The following is a 13,216-nucleotide window of genomic DNA, read 5'->3' as shown; positions in this document are numbered from 1 at the left end:
ATTATATTATACAGTATTTACAGCTCATGATTATATTATACAGTATTTACAGCTCATGATTATATTATACAGTATTTACAGCTCATGATTATATTATACAGTATTTACAGCTCATGATTATATTATACAGTATTTACAGCTCATGATTGGGCATCTACACTACGTGCCATGTGGGTTTCATAGCTGTGATAATGTATGCCTGAATCCTGCCGAACCCCATCCCACGTCTGCCGCCACCAAACACCTCTAATATATAACCCAGCGTCCCTGGAACCGAGATCCTGAACCTTTAATACGAGGCAACAAGCGCACAACAGGACACACATTGACGGAGAATAAAAAACAAATGGTTCTCACCGTCTATCTGCACCGCATATGAGAACACAGATCCATGGCAATACTAACACAGAGCTACAGCATGTCCCGGAAGAAGAGACGATTCTCCAAAACACTTCCTGCTGACGATCAGCCCACTGCTTCACGGTTAGCCAATCGGCACTTCAAGCATCCCGGTCATGTGACTTAGCTGGGCGTGTACTGTGTGACCTGGATTACTGTGCAGAGGAAGTGAGCGGTTCGTAGCGAAAGTGCTCGGAGAGGGAGGGCTGTGTGTTGCGTGACAGGCTGCCCAATGGAGTTACAGTTCACTGAATACCAGAAAGTATCCTCTGCGGCGTGTTGTGTGACAGGCTGCGGCGTGTTGTGTGACAGGCTGCCGAGCGGAGTTACAGGTTCACTGATGAATACGAGACGGTATCTTCTGCTTTGTGTTTCCCCATATCTACGTGCTTTCCCCTGAGCACTGACTGGAGTCGGTGTATCGCCTTTCTCTGGTGTTCTACACATCAGTCACGTGCAGGCTTGTTTTGGTTCTTCTGCATTCTTTGTCATTAGTTTGGACACGCTTCTTTCATGTGTGTGAAATCTCCGCAATTATTTGTGGTAATTCATACACAGACCCATACGATCCACAAAGCAAATCTTAACCACGTTCCCTCCGGAGGATTTACCCCTTTCCTGATCAGGCCTTTTTTTGTTTATGGCGCTGCGTTACTTTAACCACTTGCCCTCCTGAAGATTTACCCCCCTTAATGACCAGGCCTCTTTTTGCTACTTGGCTTTGCATTAATTCAACTGATAATTGCGCGGTCATGCAACGCTGTACACAAACAAAATTTATGTCCTTTCTTTTCACACAAATAGAGCTTTCTTTCGGTGGTATTGGATCACTTGTACGCTTATTATTTTTCGTGCTATAAACAAAAAAATATATAGTAAACTCAACTCAATGTTAGTTATAAATTTAGGCCAAATTGTATTCTTCTACATGTTTTTGGTAAAAAATCCCAATAAGTGTATATTGATTGCTTTGTGTGAAAGTTATAGCGTCTACAAACTGTGGTATAGATACTGCAATTTACTCTAGTTTAACTGCTAGTTTAACTGACAATTGCGCGGTCATGCAACACATTACAAAAATGAAATTTATGTCCTTTTTTTCACACAAATAGAGCTTTCTTTTGGTGCTATTTGATCACCTGTGCGCTTTTATTTTTGGTGCTATAAACAAAAAGGTTATGAGAATTTTTTTTGAAAAAAACTTTTCTTATTTCTGTTATAAAAAATATATAAAAAATGTTTTGTCAAATTTAGGATGAAATGTATTCTGCTACATGTTTTTGGTTAAAAAAATCCCAATAAGTGTATATTGATTGCTTTGTGTGAAAGTTATAGCATCTACAAACTATGGTATAGATAATGGAATTTACACAGCTTTTACTTTCTGACTGCTCATCACATTTCTTGTGGTGCTAAAATGCCAGGGCAGTACAAACACCCCCAAATGACCCCTTTTCGGAAAGTAGACACCCTAAGCTATCTTCTGAGAGGCATATTGAGTACATTGAAGATTTTTTTTTTTTCCGCAAGTTTCTGGAAAATGACAAAAACTTTTTTTTTTTTTTTTTACACAAAGTTGTCATTTAAATTATATATTTCTCACACAAGCCATGGGTATATGTGGAATTACACCCCAAAATACATTCTGCTACCTCTACCGAGTATGGGGATACCACGTGTGTGATACTTTTTGGGAGCCTAGCTACGTACAGGAGCCTGAAATCCAATGACCACTTTGAAAGCCTGAAGGTGCGTAACTTCCTCATTTCACTTCTTCACTACCTATCACAGTTTCGGAGGCCCTGAAATGCCAGGATAGCACCAAACCCCCCCAAATGACTCCTTTTTGGAAAGTAGACACCCCATGGAATTTAAAAAGAGGCATGGTGAGTATTTTACAGATCTAATTTTTTCTCACAGGGTTTTGAAATATAAGAAAAGAAAAAATCCGTTTTTGTTTTTTTTTTCTTCATTTTCCAAAAACGTGTGGCAACAAACGAGATCTGAAAAATACTCACCATGCTTCTTATCAAATTCCTTGGGGTGTCTACTTGGTGCTTATTGGATTTTGGGGACCTGTACTTGGCTAGACTGCCAAAACGTCTCTCACATGTGGTACCCCCATACTCGGGCAAAGTAGCAGAATGTATTTTTGGGAGTAATTCCACATATACCCATGGCATGTGAGAGCAATAAATCATTTAAGTGACAATTTTGTGTAAAAAAAAAAAAAAATTTTGTTTGTCATTTTCCAAAATCTTGTGCTAAAAAAATAAATTCTTCTCTTGATTAAACATGCCTCTCAGCAAATAGTTTGGGGTGTCTACTTTCCAAAAAGGGGTCATTTGGGGGGTGGGGGCATTTTATGCCCAGCATTAGAAGTTTATGCCACACATCACTCATTCTTCTTCTAACCACCTGAAGATCAAGCCTTTTCTGACACTTTTTGTTCACATGAAAAAAAAAATCTGTATTTTTTTGCTAGGAAATTAATTTTAAACCCCAAACATTATATATTTTTTTAACTACCTCCCCTCCGGCCATTGTATATAAACGGCCAGACAGTGGCAGTGCAGGGGCGGGTGTCCATTTATAAACGGCATCCCCGCACCCTGCTTGTGCGCGCTCCCTGGGAGCGCACAGCACCGCGAACCGGTGCCCGCTGTGTATTCCAGACTCAGTGGAACATCGATCATGTGATCACTGAGTAGTAAGCAAGATGTCACTTGTGACATCATTGCTTACTACGTGTGAAATCTGTGAATGATCACAGAGGTCACATGGTACAAGGATATTCACAACAGCCTTGTACCATGTGACAAGCTGTGACCAATCACAGCTCACTCAGTTCTCAATGGCTGCAAGAATGCAGCTAGAGAGAAGAAGAAATTATTGCTTTTACATCCTTTATGGGTATAAAAGCAATCAGTGTAAAAAAAAAAAAAAAATATCTTCATCACCCCCCACAAGTAGTACAGTGTCACCATGGTGAGACTGTACTGCTAGGGTGACAGTACGTAAAAAAAATGTTTAAAAATTATAATTTTTGGTTACGAAATAATTTGGGTTATTTTTTTTTTTTTTTACTAAAAATATAATGGAATAAATGGACTTTTTAATTTACATAGCAAAAAAATAAAAATCGCAGTGGTGAATAAATACCACCAAAATAAAGCTTTATCTGTCTCAGAAAAATGCTAAAAAATTCATATGGGTACAGTGTTGCATGACAGCGCAATTGTCATTCAAAGTGTGATAGCACTGAAAGCTGAAAATTGGCCTGGACAGGAAGGGGATAAAAGTGTCCTGACTGGAAGTGGTTAAAGCAAACACCCTATTGAATAAAATGGTGAGTTGTGCAATTTTGTATGTCACATAGTACTCGCGCAGTGATTTTTCAACTGCAATTTTCTTTTAAAAAATACACTTTTTTTTTTACTTTTAATGCACAAAAACACAATATATTGGCCGATTATTTAGTAAAATATAAATGATGATGGTATGCCGAGTAAATAGATACCAAACATGACATGCTTTAGAACTGCCCCGTGCAATGGCGACAAACTGAATGCATTTTTAATATCCATGTGCAACATTTTAAAAGCCTTTACAAGCTACCATTTTAGATTTACAGAGGATGTCTAGTGTAGTGTTACAATTACTGCCCTTGATCTGACGTTCGTGGCGATATCTCACATGCATGGTGCAACTGCTGTTTCCATACTGGCACAGTGTCAACGCTCACGAACGCAGGTGCGCGCATGCGCGGGGGGGCGAGGGTACTATTTTTTAAGTTACTTTGATTTTTTTAATTATTTTTTACCCTGTCCCTTTAATTTTTTTTTATCACTTTTAATGGAATGAAAATATCCCCTATAACTTCAATGGGCATTGTCATTAATTCTTTTTTGAGAAATTTGGGGTCTATCAGACTCTAGATATCTCCTCTGGCCTTATATTATCTAATCAAACCAAGATCGGTGTGATCAGATGCTTTCCCAATTTACAGATGGTGCTGTTTATATCCTGTGAAACTGTAGTGATGAAATGCTCATAGCTTCTGATTTCTTAGGCTATAGAGATTGATTGGAGACCATAATGGTGCCAATTAGTTCTATGGTTAGTTGGCAGAAACACTGGCTACATTCTCAAGTTCCACCGATGGCTCAAGACCTGGAAGGCGGTGGGGTTTTTTTTTATCTCCGGCTGCTTGTGAAAGCCATCCTGCAGCTAGAAAAAAATATACGAGGATGATGCCTGCAGCTGTCAGCATCATCCTGGTATAACCATTCAAAGTCCAGTGATGTACCAGTACGTCGCTGGTCCTTGTTGGGTATATATGCTATGTTCTTTTTTTTTTTTTTTTTTTTTTTTTTTTTTGTATGCAGCCTTTGGACTGAATGAAAAAAAGATAAGAACTCTCTGCCACAAAAAAAAAGTGCGGTATGCCCACCATTAAAATATACAGCCCTGCATCCACCCACTTCTAATGGTGGGCACACATTAGGTCACACTGTGCCACATGCGCCAGTTCCAAGATTGTACAAATGTCTAAATAGTGGCACGCTTGAATAAAAATTGTCCACATATAAGTGGTACCATATATGGAAAAAGGATGACACCAAGTCCCAAACTATCTTGCCACTACTCCCTATGTAGTTTGGGCATCCGGGGGGCTCCACGTGACTATCTTTTCCCTTGTAAATCCGAAACTTATAAGTATAGCCTGTTGTCTTCTCACAGGTCCTCTACATCTTGACCCCATATCTGGCACGCTTGCTGGGGAGAAATTGTTTGAATGCAAGGTGGCCAGAAAAATTAATGAGGGACTCATCAACGCAGATTTTTTGCTGGGGAGTATAGACATCTGCTAATTTTTGGTTAAGGTGATTTGCGAGGGGCTGAATTTTGTGGAGCCGGTCAAATTCAGGGTCACCCCGAGGATGACAAAGTGTATTGTCGTTGAAATACATAAAACGCATTATACTCTCATATCTATGCCTGGCCATGGCAGCAGAGGACACGGCATATGATGAATCGGGTCTGTGGACCAATACAACCGGAATTCATTTTTTTTTTTTTAGTGATGCCCATGTTGAGGGTTAGGACCAAAAAAGGTTTAATTCGGAAACTGTAATGAGTTTCCATGAGAATGGTCTGGCAAGATTTGAATTTGGGTTGGTGGCGATACATTGTTGTGCATATAAAATGCTTTGATCCACAATCAATGCATACTGATCTTCCGTGAAAAACCGCTCCAACAAATCAAGGGGAGGGGTTAAATTTGCTATTTCCACCTGAATGCTGGGTTGGGCAGTGAATGGGGGGAAGTACGGGTGCTGCAGAATTTGTGGGTTGTCGATCAGGATTTGCAAGCACATCCGGAAATATACTTGGGGCTCTACAGTCCTGTGTGTGAATTCTTGGTGGTTGCGGGACAATACTTGTGCTTGCCACCGCACCAGCTTGTACTGCACTTATGCGACTTGCCACGTCACCAAGTGATATTGCAGTGCTGGTATTATTATTATAATACTACAGGATCTATATAGTGCCGACAGTTTGCTCAGCACTTTACAATATAATGGGAGACAATACAGCAACTATACAGTTCAATACAAGAGGGTTAGGAGGGCCTGATCCTGGGAGCTTTCAATCTAAGATGTGAAAGACCAGGATGTACTAGACTGCTGGTACTCGCCAGTTCACCAAAAGGTAGCGCGGCACTAGTACTGGCACTCTGCTGCATATGAGAGTCATCAAAAGTTACTGGCAAGTGCTAACAGAGATCAGGCCTGATTCTGCAAACACTGAGGTTTTGTGTGCAATGTATCAAGTGACAGTGACCTACTGGCACTGCACTTGCTGGGGGAGAAGGGGAGAGGGTAAGCGTAGGGGCTAAACGTAGATGCCGGGGCTGATCCTGCTAACGCTGCATTTTTGGGGACGCTGTACTAATGTGATTGCTGGTATAGTGCTGATCTGATCAAAGATATTGATCCATTCAGACACTACTAGCAATGGGGGTTTATTGTGTATGAGCGTCTTCCTGGCAATCAAGGCGTTAGATGTGATTACTGGTGTACTGACGGCAATCTAACGCTATCTGGGAGGGGAGTAAAAACCACGGGAGCGTGAATCATTTATATATACAGTGGGGCAAAAAAGTATTTAGTCAGCCACCAATTGTGCAAGTTCTCCCACTTAAAAAGATGAGAGAGGCCTGTAATTGGCATCATAGGTAGGCCTGAACTAAGAGACAAAATGAGAAAAAAAATCCAGACAATCACATTGGCTGATTTGGAAATAATTTATTTGCAAATTATGGTGGAAAAGAAGTATTTGGTCAATATCAAAAGTTCATCTCAATACTTTGTTATATATCCTTTGTTGGCAATGACAGAGGTCAAACGTTTCCTGTAAGTCTTCACAAGGTTGGCACACACTGTTGCTGGTATGTTGGCCCATTCCTCCATGCAGATCTCCTCTAGAGCAGTGATGTTTTGGGGCTGTCGCTGGGCAGCATGGACTTTCAACTCCCTCCAAAGGTTTTCTATGGGGTTGAGATCTGGAGACTGGCTAGGCCACTCCAGGACCTTGAAATGCTTCTTACGAAGCCACTCCTTCATTGCCCGGGAGGTATGTTTGGGAACATTGTCATGTTGGAAGACCCAGCCACGTTTCATCTTCAATGCCCTTGCCGATCGAGGTTTGCACTCAAAATCTCACAATACATGGCCCCATTCATTCTGTCCTGTACATGGATCAGTCGTCCTGGTCCCTTTGCGGAGAAACAGCCCCAAAGCATGATGTTGCCACCCCCATGCTTCACAGTAGGTATGGTGTTCTTTGGATGCAACTCAGCATTCTCTCTCCTCCAAACACGACAAGTTGTGTTTCTACCAAACAGTTCTATTTTGGTTTCATCTGACCATATGACATTCTCCCAATCCTCTTCTGGATCATCCAAATGCTCTCTAGCAAACTTCAGACGGGCCCGGACATGTACTGGCTTAAGCAGGGGGACACGTCTGGCACTGCAGGATCTGAGTCCCTTGCGGCGTAGTGTGTTACTGATTGTAGCCTTTGTTACGTTGGTCCCAGCTCTCTGCAGGTCATTCACTAGGTCCCCCCCGTGTGGTCCTGGGATTTTTGCTCACTGTTCTTGTGATCATTTTGACCCTACGGGGTGAGATCTTGCGTGGAGCCCCAGATCGAGGGAGATTATCAGTAGTCTTGTATGTCTTCCATTTTCTAATTATTGCTCCCACAGTTGATTTGTTCACACCAAGCTGCTTGCCTATTGCAGATGCAGTCTTCCCAGCCTGGTGCAGGTCTACAATTTTGTTTCTGGTGTCCTTCGACAGCTCTTTGGTCTTCACCATAGTAGAGTTTGGAGTGTGACTGTTTGAGGCTGTGGACAGGTGTCTTTTATACTGATAACAAGTTCAAACAGGTGCCATTGATACAGGTAATGAGTGCAGGACAGAGGAGCCTCTTAAAGAAGAAGGTACAGGTCTGTGAGAGCCAGAAATCTTGCTTGTTTGTAGGTGACCAAATACTTATTTTCCACCATAATTTGCAAATAAATTCTTTCCAAATCAGCCAATGTGATTGTCTGGATTTTTTTTCTCATTTTGTCTCTCATTGTTGAGGTCTACCTATGATGCCAATTACAGGCCTCTCTCATCTTTTTAAGTGGGAGAACTTGCACAATTGGTGGCTGACTAAATACTTTTTTGCCCCACTGTATATATGTGATTTTGCGCACCTGTGCTGACCTGTAGCAGTATTTCTGCTATAGGGCGGTCAAGAAGCGGTTACAGAAGCAGTTTGTGTTACGGCACTACGTTACTTTAACTGACACTTGCGCGATCATGCAATGCTGCACCTAAATGAAATTTACATCCTTTTTCCCCCACAAATTGAGCTTTCTTTTGGTGGTATTTGATCTTCTGTGCATTTTTTATTTTTTGCGCTATAAGAAAAAAGTCCAACAACTTTGAGAAAAAAATAATATTTTGGACTTTTTGCTATAAAACATGTCCACTAAAAAAATTAAAAAATAAAATTTCGTAATATATTTATGCCAAAATGTATGCTGCGACATGTCTTTGCTAAAAAAAAATCCCAATACGTGTAAATTAAGTGGTTTACGTGAAAGTTATAGCGTTTACAAATGGCGGTCTAGATACTTGATTTTTTTTTATACTAATAGTGGCGATCAGCGACTTATGGCGGGACTGCGGCGGACATTCTGACACTGGGGGGGGGGGGGGGACTCAGTGCGAAAAAAAAACAAACTCTGACGCTGTACTAATGGCACTGGGGAGGAAGGGGTTAACTTTTGGAGACAATCAAAGGGTTAACTGTGTGAGGGGAGTGTTTCACTAGGGGGCGGGGGTGTGTACCTCTCTGTTACACACTGTTCCAGAAGGCTGTGTCCAGCGATCCCGTAACAGTGTGCTGAAAGCTGATAGGAAGGAAAGCTCCATTGAAAACAATGCAGCCTTCCTCCCTGTCTGTGTTTGCCGGCAATCGTCGGGCTCCGGCAGGTAATCACCGGCCGGGACCTGATGATGGACACCCGTGGCCGCGATCGGTGCCGCGGGTAGGGCGATCCCGTGCGCCCCCTACCTCAGAATGCAGGATTATGTTTATATACTTTTTTTTTATTTTTTATAAATATTTATTGATTTTCAATTAAATACATTTTACACTCATTTTCTCTAAAAAAAAGAAAAACATTATTGCTTTTACTACAATAATTATCTCCCTAATTGTCTATCCCCCACCACCCATCTAACCTCCTCTAACTCCCTCCCCCCCCACCCTCCCTCATCTACCCACACGTTTTCCCACATCCTCCCTATATAAAAGCAATCAGAGTATTCATAATATTAGACATTATACCTTCATATATTTCACATTCAATTTAAACTCTTCCCATTTTTTCCTTTTCACATAGTATGTCCCCATCTTGTCTACATGCATATGGTAAAGTTTCTCCATCTCACAAATTTGGTTCACTCTACCTACCCAATCCTCTTCCCTCGGCACTTCTTTTTTGCGCCAAAACTTGGGTATCAGACCTTTTGCTGCGTTTAGAAAATACCATATACCCAAATCCTTATATAATTTCACTGATAACTCTGTGCTATGGAAAAGGCAGATCTCTGGGTCTAATCTAACATTGATTTCAGTAATCATCACCACCAAGTGAACTATTTTCTTCCAAAATACTTGTATTTTTGGGCACTCCCACCATATATGATACATTGTGCCTATCTCTGTACAACCCCTCCAACACAATGGGGAATTCTCCCTATTCAACTTATGTTCAACATTCGGTGTAATGTGCCATCTTATCAAACACTTGTAATTTATTTCCACCTCTCGCATACTTGTATTTTCATGAATGAATCTATATATTTTCTTCTGCTTCCCCTCATCTATTACCACCCCCAAGTCTCTTTCCCATTTCCCTATATACATCGGTTTTGTGCTTGTGTCTAATTCAGTGAAAATCTTGTATATTTTAGCAATTCCGTGTTTCCTATCTCCCCATGATTCTAACAACCTCTCAAATGGATTCCAGTCCTTTCTAGTTCTCAAAGGTTTTGGGAGCTTCCCAACAAAGTGTTTCAGTTGATGATAGCGCCACTCATCTATCCTAGTGAAAACTTCTCCTTTTTTCTTTTCCAACTTCTTAAGTGATTCCAACTCCTCCCCCACCATTATATCTCTCAATTGCGCATCCTCATTCATAATCCATTTTCCTGTGATACCCTCCCTACCTGGAGAGAAAAACTCTGTGTTCCCTAGTGGCATTAATAGTGAATTAAAATCCCACCCCTTCTGTTTGTGCAATATATCCCAGACTCTTAAAACATTTAAAGTATACAAACTTTTGCTGACTTCTAATCCCCTATATTGTGCGGGCACCCATATAATCCTACTCAAATTAGTTCCACTGAGTGCATTTTCGATTTTGACCCAACTTTTCCCTGGATTGTGCGTCCAATCAAAAATTCTCGCCATTATTAGAGATTTATACTATCTCTTAAAATCTGGCACTCCCAGTCCACCCTTCTCTTTATTTCTACTCAACATTTCATAGCATAGTCTAGGTTTTTTATTCCATATATATCTTATCATTTTTTTAAGTTCTTTAAAATATGCCTCTGGGAGTTTGATTGGGACCATTTGAAATTTATATAGGACTTTGGGAACAATTACCATTTTTATCAGATTTATGCGTCCTATCCAAGATGGGTTTCCTCCCCCTAATTTCTTTATTTCCTCTTTAATCTCGTTTAACAATGAAATATAGTTTAATTTGTACAAGTTCTTATAGGAAGCAGAAAGTTTTACCCCTAGGTATTTTAATTCTTTTTCTTTCTATACAAAGGGGAATTCCTTTTGTATCTTTTATTTTTCACTGTTTAGAAGATTTATATTTAAAATCTCAGTTTTTGTTGGGTTAATTTTTAAATTTGATAACTCCCCATATTCCTTCAATATCTGCATTAAATTTGGAAGTATTATCCTGGGATTTCCCACATAAAACATCAGATCATCCGCATAGGCCGCCACTTTATGTTCTCTATCTCCTATCTGTATTCCTTTTATATCTATGTTCTTCCTTATTGTAGACAGCAAAGGCTCCAAAGACAAAACATACAACAATGGGGACAATGGGCATCCCTGTCTTGTTCCTTTTGACATCCCAAAGAACTCTGACATTTCTCCATTAACCATAATAGCTGCTGAGGGCCTCCTATACAACTTTCCAATCCACTCTCTCATTTATCAAGTTTATCAAGACATTTTGCAGGAAAACGTACGACCATCTGTCCGCCAACTGAAGCTCCGCAGAGGATGGGTGATGCAACAGGACAATGACCCAAAGCATACAAGTAATTCAACAAAACAATGGCTGCAACAGCACAGAATACGCCTTCTGGAGTGGCCCAGTCAGAGTCCTTTCCTCAACCCGATTGAAATGCTGTGGCATGACCTTAAGAGAGCGATTCACACCAGACATCCCAAGAATATTGCTACACAGAAACAGTTTTGTGAAGAGGAGTGGTCCAAAATTACTCCAGATCATTGTGCAGGTCTGATCTGCAACTACAGGAAACGTTTGGTTGAGGTTATTGCTGCCAAAGGAGGGTCAACCAGTTATTAAGTCCAAAGGTTTACATACTTTTTCCTCCCTGCACTGTGAATGTTTACATGTTATGTGCAATTAAACCATGGCAACATCTAATGTTTGTGTAGTATTATGTTTAGCAGACTGTGTTCTTCTATTGTTGTGACTTAGATGACGTTCAGAGCAGATTTTATGCCCAATTCATGCAAAACACCATGTAATCCTAAGGGGTTCATATACTTTTTCTTGCAACTGTATATTTTCAATTTAGGTAATTACAATTCTTTGTATTTTTTATAGTACCTCACAGTATATCTGCCTGGCCCTGGATCCTTCCCCACCATAGTACTTTTTAATGCCACTTTTATTTCTTCTTGTGTGATTTCTGAGTCTAGGGAGTTCAGTTGTACTTCACTCAGGTTCAGTAAACCTGTATTTTTTTAAGAAGTATGTCCTTCTTTCTTCACTATTCACAATTCCAGTGAAGCCACCCTTCATCCCTTTTCCCCATCCTAGTTTCATTGTGACGGGCATGATCTGATAAAGACATTACTTAAATTTTTGCTTCAACCAAAAACTCTATAAATTGATGTTCCATCAATATGTAATCCAATCTTGAATACGTCTCGTGTGCGTGTGAGAAGAAGGTATAGTCTCTGTCTGTCATGTGCCTAATTCTCCATATATCCACCAGTTGGCATTCGTTATTCAACTTCTTTAATGATCTCAGAGACCTACTCTCCTCACTCTGCACAGAAGAGGTTGCATCCATCCGCGGATCCATACAGCTATTACAATCTCTAGCCACTATCAGATGGCCTTTTTTAAAATCCATCAGTTTTTTCAATACTCCCTTCAAAAATATCTCCGGCTTCTTATTTGACAATAATTATTAGCTACTGTGCACTAAATTTCATCTAATTTACCCTTTAGAAACAGAAATCTCCCCTAAGGATCCATCATTCTATTCTCCAACTCAAACCTTATATTCTTTGCAAACCCTATCGCTACCCCCTTTGCTCTTTTAATTGGGGAATCTACATAATACCACACTGTCTAGTATTCAGCCTAACCTTTGACTCTGCCTCTAAATGGGTCTCCTGTAAAAAATACACTGAAGATAATCTATGTTGCAACTCCTTAAACAACCTAAATCTCTTCCCAAGACAATTCAACCAATTTACATTATAAGTTACAAACTCTACTTCTTCCATCCTTCTTTTACATCTTCTCTTCTCCTCCAACTCCTCTTCTCTTCTCTTCTCTCCCTACTTCCATAACTCCTCCCAACTCACAGAGTGTTAGCCCTAGTACCCCCCCCTTTCAGCACCCTCCCCCTTTTTAGGCTTAAAGTTTGCCTACTTATCATTTGTGGGCCTAGACCCACCTTTGATTCAAACCTTGGGGTTGAACTCCGCCCATATACAGCTCTCCTTTTTTTTTTCCCCCACCTCTCCATTGTCCCTCTATCTGTCTAATTCAATAAATTCCAACCAACACTTAAAAACGGAGTTCAAACGGAGAAACCATAGAAAGGAAGAGAAGGGAGGAAGAAAGAAGAAGAAAAAAAAGATACTCCTCCCCTCTATTCCCCTCCCTACTTTCCCCTTCTTCCTAGCTGCCATTCCTCTTTTCCCATAACCCCTGTATCTCTTTCTGCTT

At 40.5% G+C, this 13,216-nt stretch overlaps 1 protein-coding gene and 1 long non-coding RNA gene across 8 annotated transcripts in view; one reads left to right on the top strand and one right to left on the bottom strand.

Annotated features, from left to right (window-relative positions):
- Positions 1-446, bottom strand: part of ICE1 (interactor of little elongation complex ELL subunit 1) — a 304,724-nt gene extending 304,278 nt beyond the window's left edge. For 6 of the 7 annotated variants that reach the window (XR_016313265.1, XM_089681038.1, XM_089681033.1 and 3 more), the window contains exon 1: positions 358-431. The gene's annotated coding sequence lies outside the window, so the exon portion shown is untranslated. Of the gene's footprint in view, positions 1-357 lie in introns of all 7 variants that reach the window. The other variant, XM_089681035.1, reaches the window with a different exon arrangement.
- A 108-nt stretch (positions 447-554) lies between these two features.
- Positions 555-11,671, top strand: LOC149459480 (uncharacterized). Its single transcript, XR_016313264.1, has 2 exons — positions 555-753; positions 11,055-11,671. It is a non-coding gene; the product is annotated as an uncharacterized LOC149459480 (long non-coding RNA).
- The last annotated feature ends 1,545 nt before the right edge of the window (positions 11,672-13,216 follow it).

The sequence above is a fragment of the Staurois parvus genome, unplaced genomic scaffold (genome assembly GCF_062004578.1).
Source record: "Staurois parvus isolate SC_StPar_1 unplaced genomic scaffold, SC_StPar_1.0 ptg000257l, whole genome shotgun sequence".
NCBI classification, from domain to species: Eukaryota; Metazoa; Chordata; class Amphibia; order Anura; family Ranidae; genus Staurois; species Staurois parvus.
This window is presented reverse-complemented; position numbering and strand designations above follow the sequence as displayed.